Source organism: Zeus faber (genome assembly GCF_960531495.2).
Source record: "Zeus faber genome assembly, chromosome: 15".
NCBI classification, from domain to species: domain Eukaryota; kingdom Metazoa; phylum Chordata; class Actinopteri; order Zeiformes; family Zeidae; genus Zeus; species Zeus faber.
Window position 1 is genome coordinate 22,598,832 of NC_137194.1, and position 9,114 is coordinate 22,607,945.

At 44.8% G+C, this 9,114-nt stretch overlaps 1 protein-coding gene across 1 annotated transcript in view; it reads right to left on the reverse strand.

Moving 5' to 3' along the window:
• Window positions 1–9,114, reverse strand: part of nkain4 (sodium/potassium transporting ATPase interacting 4) — a 42,660-nt gene that overhangs the window by 24,609 nt on the left and 8,937 nt on the right. The window lies entirely within an intron of this gene.

The window sequence follows — 9,114 nt, forward strand, 5'->3', positions numbered from 1 at the left end:
GATTACTGCACTACTATTTTTTTATTTTTGTTTCTTATTACGTTTGGCTCGAGGCTAAATGACTGTGGACCAGTCTGGATCCTGAGGCTGCGCCAGTTAAGAAGCACTGGTTTAAACACACTCACACACATGCATGTGACTGTGCCCATGCACGCACACACACACACACACACACACACACACACACACACACGCACGCGCACGGACGCACGGACGCACGGACGCACACAAAGTCCTGCTGGTCCCTGATTGGTTACTCTAGTGTGTTTATTATAAAATGTGTGAAGAACTCTCCTTCAGCTGTATGCAGGTTATACAGCACACACGCACACGCACACACACACACACACACACACACACACACACACACACACACACACACACACACACACACACACACACACACACACACACACACACACACACACACACACCTACAAGAAAAGAAAGGGGCATTGTTGTTTCACAACACGTTGATTTATGGATTTCAGATTGTGTGGGTCCCTGGGTCCCTTGAGGACTGTATTTAGCCACATTGCAGCAGCCGGCCCACAATGTTTGTGGAGATATTTGGCACAAGCGGTTACAGTGTTTATGCTCCCGCAGTGAGAACGCCCAGGGGTGTGTGTACCAGACGTTTGACAAAATCAACAATGACAGATTAATCGATTCAATCCTTGCTGAGAAAACGGAAGCTAAAATTTTCCAACCTTGCTGCCAGCGGCTGTGGGAGCTTTATGGGAGGTTCATAATAATACCATCGCACTGAAGCAGGACATGTATTGAAAATACACCACACGCACGCACGCACGCACGCACACACGCACACACACACACACACACACAACCTCCAAAACAAAGGAAATAATTATTCATAGCTCAACCCTGCAACCTTTAACTGGACCCAGGTTTAGTCCCTAAATGACAAGATTCAGCGAGACAGGTAATTAATTTATGATCGCTGCAATTTGCACTTTATTACTTCAAGGGCCAGACACCCACATTTCTCCATTTTTACTCTTCTAAGTGCTTCACCTTGTGCTGACATTTTGGGTAACTGCAATGATAATGGTCGTCTAATGCAACGTTAAGAAACAAAGCCGAAAAGTGGGGGAAAACAAATCAATTTAAACCTTTTTAGACGTAGCCTCTCTATTTCAACCTCATTAGCATACCGTTTCAGAAAGGGAGTTGGGGGAATGCGACGAGGCATTTAATTAGAATTCCATCACCGGGGAAAGGTGTGATATATTTGTGTGTGTATCTGGCGTTGGTGTGATTTCCCCGTGTGTAGACTTGTCATCGGCAGCCGACCGCATGAAGATTGATGAGAAAGAGAGGAATCTCATCTGCTGCAATGATAGACGCATATCAGTGCACGCACACCCACATGCACGCACGCACACACACACACACACACACACACACACACACACACACACACACTCCCACATGCACATGCATACAGACACACACACAAACACTCAGCGACACCACACGCAACGCACACACACACACACACACACACCCAAACAATTAGCGACCAACACACACACACACACATACACACAACCACTCAAAAACACACAGACACACACAACCACTCAGAAACACACAGACGTGCCTGTGGGCACGAATACACGTCGGTTCACAGACGCATGCATGCATGACACACTTGGTACACCGCCACGGCTGCGCTACTTAATGGGATGGAAATGTTACGGGCAACCCGATGAGACGTAGTGACAGAGGAGAAGGAGAGCATTATCATCGAATACTCGGTAATAATTAAAAATAAACACTAACCGACTGTGTGTTTGTGTGTTTGTGTGTGTGCGGTGGGAAGAAGGCGTCATGAAACAACATCAAGATCATCAACCTTATGCCGGCAATCACAACTTTTTCTTCTAAAGACTGACCGAATGCTTGTGCTGTGAGATATTTGAAGATATTTAGACACAAATAATATTTGCGAAGCAACCATTAATAATGTGGATATTATGACAAAGCAGGTAGACGCATTGATTAGAACAGCCAGAACAGTCTTCCAAGTCCAGAAAATTGCATTTCTTTACTGTGATGCAGCGTTGAAGACAACATTTAACTACAGTATATCATGATATTACGGTAGCCCAAATTCCCAGACAACAGCTAGTCTCAATATCTATATAAAAACGATTTATTGTCGAAGCCGCTACATCCCTTCTAATTTGTGTATTTCACTTTTTCCTCAGCACTGGTTGCTGACAAGACTATAAAACCTGTCAGGAGTTTAAAACCTGCTGTCAGCAACTCATCCACCGCAAACCATCAGCAACAAAACCAAACACAACTGTGCAATCTCCCTAGATAAACACTGGCAGTGGAATGGGCTGCGCCGAAGGGCTCGGTGACTTTCAGCGAGGCTGCCACGGAGCCAGAGACACTTTTCCGGCACGGTCATCTCGTCCGATTTCTGCGAGCGCCGTGATTGTGAAGTGGGAACATCTCGGAGTAACAGCGGCTCAGCAGCGAGGCGGGTAGTAGGCCGCACAAGCACCAACAGATCACAGAGTGCTGAAGGCTCAATGGCCTGTCTCCTGTTGTAACACTCACTACCGAGGTTCCAAACGGCCTCTGGAAGCAGCGTCGGCGAGGAGCTTCGTTACGAAGCCCAACAAAGGCCACAGATCACCGGCGGTCGCTCTGGTCCTCTGGAATACCAAATAATGCTTCGCCATCTGGAACTCCCAACAACGAATCCGGGTTTGGGAGATACCAGGAGAACGACACCCGCCCCAATGCATAGTGTCAACTGTGCATTTTAGAGGAGGATGACTAGTGGTCTGGGGCTGTTTATATGATTTTGCAACACCCCTCAAGAAAAAGCCTGAGGAGTTTAAGACGTTTCAAGGAGGGAAGTTCCAGCGAAGGAAAAAATATAATGCTCCGGGGTGCAATGACATTCTAGATGATTCTGCGCTTCCAGCTCTGTGGTTTTTGGGAAAGCCCTTTTCCTGTTTCCGCATGAGAATGTTCTTCAGTGCTGATGACATGTTCTTTGTGCTTGGAGATATCGGCCAAAATCGGGGCCCGACCTCACAAAGGCTCTTGTGGCTGGACCGAACCAAATCCCCACAGCAATGTTCCTACATCTAATGGAAAGCCTTCCCAGAGGGGCGGCGGCTGAAGCAAAAGGAGAACTGAATCCATAGCTCCATGCATTTTGGACAACGGGGTTAACCTAAACCCAATTTCAGACCTCAAATAACCATAACCTAAAAGACAAGATATTTTTAGTGATCAAAATGGACCTTCACAGGAGTATGCGCTGAACTCTGCAATGGAGAAAGAGCGAGACAACATCGTAGAAACGATCATGCCATTTACCATCGCACCTTTAGTTTCAATGCTTTTTTTCTTTTTTCCCAGGAAAAAAAAAACCCTGGAATGAGATCATTGAAGGAATTTAATAAAAGCAAAAGGCTTTATATGTTGCATGGGTCTCAGTTAAGTGAATATATTGGTCTCGGTCAGGCTGTCGGATTCTGAGAAACTATTCATGATGAATAAGTGTACCACACGCATCAGGAGAAACTCCCCCCAGACTCTAATAGGTGTCTTACACAGAAGAACATGCTCGAATGAGAGAATGATGGCGGCGAGACGGAGCGAAGTGCGGCGTTATTTTACCCAAATAATGGGATGGAGCTGTCTTACCACGGTTCTACCACTGTGATGCCGAGTCATTTATCATTTTCCGCCATATTCTTTTCGTCAACTTTGGTAAAACTTTTTTGTTTGGTCACTGTAGCACTTGGCCTATTTGAAAAAATAAAACAACAATTTGAAACGGCACCTGTAGTAGATATATTATTTATGTACTGGGTTAATGAAATATGATGGGGGGGGTGATGATGTCATGGCTAGTCGACTAATCGTCTGACTATTTGTCAGTCAAAAAAATTTAAATGCCTATCCCTAGCTCACGCCTTAAATCCTGTGACCGTGGAGGACCTCTTAAATGAAGTGTGGATATTCTCAAAGCACAAGATCAAAACAGGGTTTTCAGTAACTGTCTCAATCTGTCTCGCTCTCTTTACGTCATTTGGCCTCGTCCTCATCTGGTCTCTTTGACCCACACACACACACATACATCTGCACACGCACTTGCAGACAATGTGCTCTGTACATGCCTGCACAAGACGCCCATCCAACATGGATAAGCCTTCCTTTGTATTGAGCAAACATACGTCCCCTGCACACAGTCTGGAAGCATTCCTGCATTTATTACATGCATATATCCACCCATATTCTGAAATATTTTCTTCATTCGCTGGAGTTAAGTGTATGGGTATCAGTGGAGCGTCTGTGTGTGTGTGTGTGTGTGTGTGTGTGTGTGTGTGTGTGTGTGTGTGTGTGTACAGGGGGAGGCTTTCTCCTCTGAGATGCTGTAGTAGTCCTATCGCATTTTCCACTAACCCAATAATCCACCCAGATGACAGCAATCAATCACGGATGGAAAAAACTCGACCCACTTGGATACACACACAGATGCACGCACAAGCGATACTCTACACGCGCACACACACACACACACACAGGCGCGCGCACGCACACATCGGCTTACTTGGGAGTGGGGCAGAATTTGATCAAACGGATACCAATACTCTTCCAGGAATTGGGAGCCCAGTACATAACAGCCCCTAAAAGCCTCCTGCCGGCTGTCTAAAAGGGCAAACTGCTCCCTGTGGGGTGATGGGATGTGTGTGTGCGTGTGTGTGTGTGTGTGTGTGCGTGGGCATGCCCCTGTATCTTACCACCCCACCACACCCAGTGCTCCCCCATAAATACTGTGCAATTAGGGGGTGAGTATGATGGCAGGATGCAACAAGCTCCCTCTCACACCTCTCCGGCATTCTATTTTCTCTCTCTCTCTCTCTCTCTCTCTCTCTCTCTCTCTCTCTCTCTCTCTCTCTCTCTCTCTCCCTCTCTCTCTCTCTCTCTCTCTCCCCCTCTCTCTCTCTCTCTGTCTCTCTCTCGCTTTCTCTCTCTCGCTTTCTCTCTATCTGTTCATTTTGTACGCCAAAAGCCTCGAAATAATCTCTCCTTGGCCGACATGATACCAGATCATTGAAAGGTACTTCTAAATCTTGGTCCTCATGAGCAGAAGGAACACACACAACATAACTTCCTGTTATTTCACACATGCCAAGCACATTAAGGCAAGGATTTGGAAAAGAAGCTTGAACTGAAACTTGCAGCGAGTGTGAGTCAGGAGGAGGAGACATGGGCAGTGGATTGAAAACACTGACAAAGCAGGGTGTGTGTGTGTGTGTGTGTGTGTGTGTGTGTGTGTGTGTGTGTGTGTGTGTGTGTGTGTGTGTGTGTGTGTGTGTTGATGACTCACATGACTAAAATACATCATAAACAGCTATTTTCATGATTTACTTCAAGGAACCAACCGATGAGAATGGGAAGACCTGGGTGGACCTTGAGGCGGTAATTATGTTTTCTGACGAATGAGTGACAGAGGAGCGGTGGTCGGGAAAAGAGGGATGAGTAGACACAAGATGATGGAGGGATGAGTTGCTGCTTCAGCACATCAACGCACGGACGTGACTCACGACCCTTCGTATCCAAAACGCCGTTTCCCCTGCCCTCAGGTGGCATGAATCTCCTTGCTATCTCTTTCCGTCACTCTCCCTCCCTCTCTTGCTGTTGCATATGTGTGTGTGTGTGTGTGCTTGTGTGCGTGTTGCTTCAGACCTCCTCCGGCTCCCTAACTCAGCCTCCCCTCGGTGAATCAGGCTCTGACTCGGTGGAGTGAGAGCAACGTCATTAAGCGACTGCCGGCGCGAGCGCTGAATCACACACAACGTTAATCTCTCATTTTTTTCAATGACGCTGCTGAAAATGCTTGTTTTGAACACAAAAAAAAATCATTGACCCGAGCCTCGAACCCAGCGCCTTATTTCCTGAGCGAAATCCAAACCATATATAGACACCTAAATAAAGAGGACGGTGGTGGCGGCGGAGGAGAGGAGTCGTGACTTGGGGGAAGTTTTTCTTAAGTGTCTTGACTACGTGCTCCCGCCGGGGACTCACTCCGTGAAAAACTTTTTCCTCCAATCCAATTTTTCACCTTTCGCCCCGGTAAAGCCATTATATACTCGTGGCTGGACGGTCCCAGTGTAGCTAATGGTGTCAATCTCACTATGTGTGTGTGTGTGTGTGTGTGTGTGTGTGTGTGCGTGTGTGTATGGGCATGCATGCGCGTGTGTGTGTGCGTGTGTGTGTGTGGGCGTGTGTGCGTGCGTGCGTGTGTGTGTGTGCGTGTGTGTCTGTGCGTGTTCGGGTGTGTGGTCTGCTGCATGACGATTGGGAGGGATAGACAGCCCTCGGTAGTTCCTGGCTCAGTAGTGCTGCATGGATTAGAAGGCAGGGAGTCTTCAGGGTCAAATTCACAAAAGGATTGAGTGCCTTTTGCGGGCGCTAAACTGCCACAAAAAAACAGAAAAAGCAAGCGTCCAATTCTCAAAGCAACCGCAAAACGGGGAAATGCACCACTAACTGCGCTGCCACGCAAATAGTGTCCCAGTGCTATTTGCAGGTGCTACTTGCGCGTATCTAAATTTGGCATTATTCATACATTTAGTGCCCCTTTCTATGCAAATGAGCCTCGTTGTAAAAAACGTCCAATTCACACTAGGACGCTAATAGCCACACATAGTTTGAGTGAAATTATTTTTATCTGCAGAGACCTGGTGGTAACTGCAGGGAGACCAAAAAAAAAAAGGCCAGAAAAGGAAGCGCTGTGCGATCATCTGCAGAGAGCTGGTGCAATTTAAGCACATTTATAACGGGTGTCACACCCAGACTTTCCAGTGATCCGTAAATAATATTTTGACATTATAATTATAATTATTATGACTGTCACGGTGTCCTAGAGTGATGCCTTGAACGGGCAGTAGTTTTCAAAACGCACTCTAAAAGCAACTTTTAATGGTTTATTGTACAAATAAGGTGTTGCAAACGTTGACAAAAACAATTCTATAATTCCTATTAAACTCAAAAGAAATCATAAAAAACAACTAAAAGTTATAGGGAATTGCGATAGATTCATCAAAACTGGCACTGAATCACAGATGCCATCGAACCTCATACCATGGACAGCTGGCAGCATTTGGGGTACAGCAGCCCAGAACTTTGTGGAGTAAAATAGATAAACTGCCATCATTTCTACATTGTAACTTTAAGATTCAGTGAGAACGAGAATTTCATAATTACATTTTATCCATGTAATAAACAAACTGTGTGGGAAGAGTACGTTTTATTATAGATTTACTCATACGATTTTAAATGTTTTATTGTCACCGCACATTAACCTAAAAACAAAATCAAAACGTAATCAAAACAACTTCTGTCCGATAATTATTAAAATTTTTAGATTTATTTAAGACTAATAATTCCGGAAAAAAAATGCCTGGGCAAAACGTTGGGGGAAAACTCTGGTATTATTATCATATTTTACCTTCACCACTTTCAATTCTCCAATCTCCATCTCCAATACAGAGAGAATGGCTCCAGCCGACTGCCGTGCAATGGGGCAACCTCAGTTGCTGAAGATCGTCGCTTAAGGTAGTTATAATAGAATAGTAAACGAATAAAATAGTCGGGATAAAATAGTTAGCTATTTTAGATAGGGTTTCACACTTTGAGCACAACAAAAACAATCCAATTCTAAGTAAAGAAACATAAGAATCACAGATCATCTTAATGACTGCTGAATCAGTTAACTTAACCCTAACCCTCTATTGTCATCGAACTGTTTTATCCTTTTGCTGATTCAAATTCCATCGCGTTCTCGCCTGTTCCAGCTCTCCGTCCATCTCTGTCTCTCTCCGTCTCTCTTTGGTCCACTTCCTCATCCTTCTTGATCTTCCCCACTTTGCTTCTTCACCTTCCTCCACCCCCCTTGACCTCCATCCACGACCCCTTCTGTTTCCCTACTGGTGCTCTGGTTGTTTTTAACTGACAGCAGCAGATGGCACGATCTCCATTAAATTGTTCATAAATCCAATGGAATAACTCAACTGGGCGTCATCGACGTCACCCATTTTAACAAACTGCCTAAAACCATTCTTTATATCTGGGTAGAAAGGGGCGAGGAATGGCGCCCCGGGTTGCCTGCGGACATCTGGTGTTTTAACTTGTGAGGAGAGCTTTCTGAGCTTTTCTACAAGCGAATGGAGAGACTTGGCTTTTATGTTTTCTGGCTTTTTTTATTGTGCTGAGGGACAATATTCCATTCAATAAGGATTCAATCCGACATAGATGAGATGGCTCACGATAAGATTCTACAGCAATATAATTACATCTGATGCACAATGAGAATCGCTCCCGACGAAGATGTTATAAACATTATGAAAATATTTCAGTCTAATATAGAGATTAAATTTGGTGTGCTGTGGTGGAATTTAGCTTAATTTTAATATTTAATTTAATTAATTCAAGCGGAAAATTATCGCATCATCTCTCCATATTAGGAGAATATTTTTTACATATTATTTAATTGATATATATTCGATATAGATATATCAAATATTATTTTTATAAATATTTTAATATATATTAATCTATGTTTTTTTTAATTGATTATGGAATTGAAGGGAAGGTGTGTGTGTGTGTGTAACCCTAACCCTTGAAGAGAATTGGATTGTACTGGCTTGTCCATTTTTTTTTTAACCGAGCCCTAACATCCATAGCCGACGTCCAATATCTGCCGCATTGGTTTGCATCAACACTGCTGAATAACTGTATATTCTGACTTCCACATGATTACTAATTACTGCTATATTTGCGGGAAGCTTTTTAGGCAGATTATAGATTTTTAGGAACTTCATCCTGGAACAACTTGGGCTGAGATGGCCGCCAGCGAGTGCAGGCGCCGCCGGTTCTTAAGGGAGAGAGGGCGATCGGCCGAATTCCCACGGTGGGACAGTGAACTCCCTTCCTCTCAAGCAATATCTCTGTATAAAAAAGCCTTATCTTCCTCTGCCTCCGTCCCCCGCCTTCAGCCCCGCGCCTCCAGGTTTTCCACCCGTCGATTGTTTTTCAGCGAAGGTCGTAATG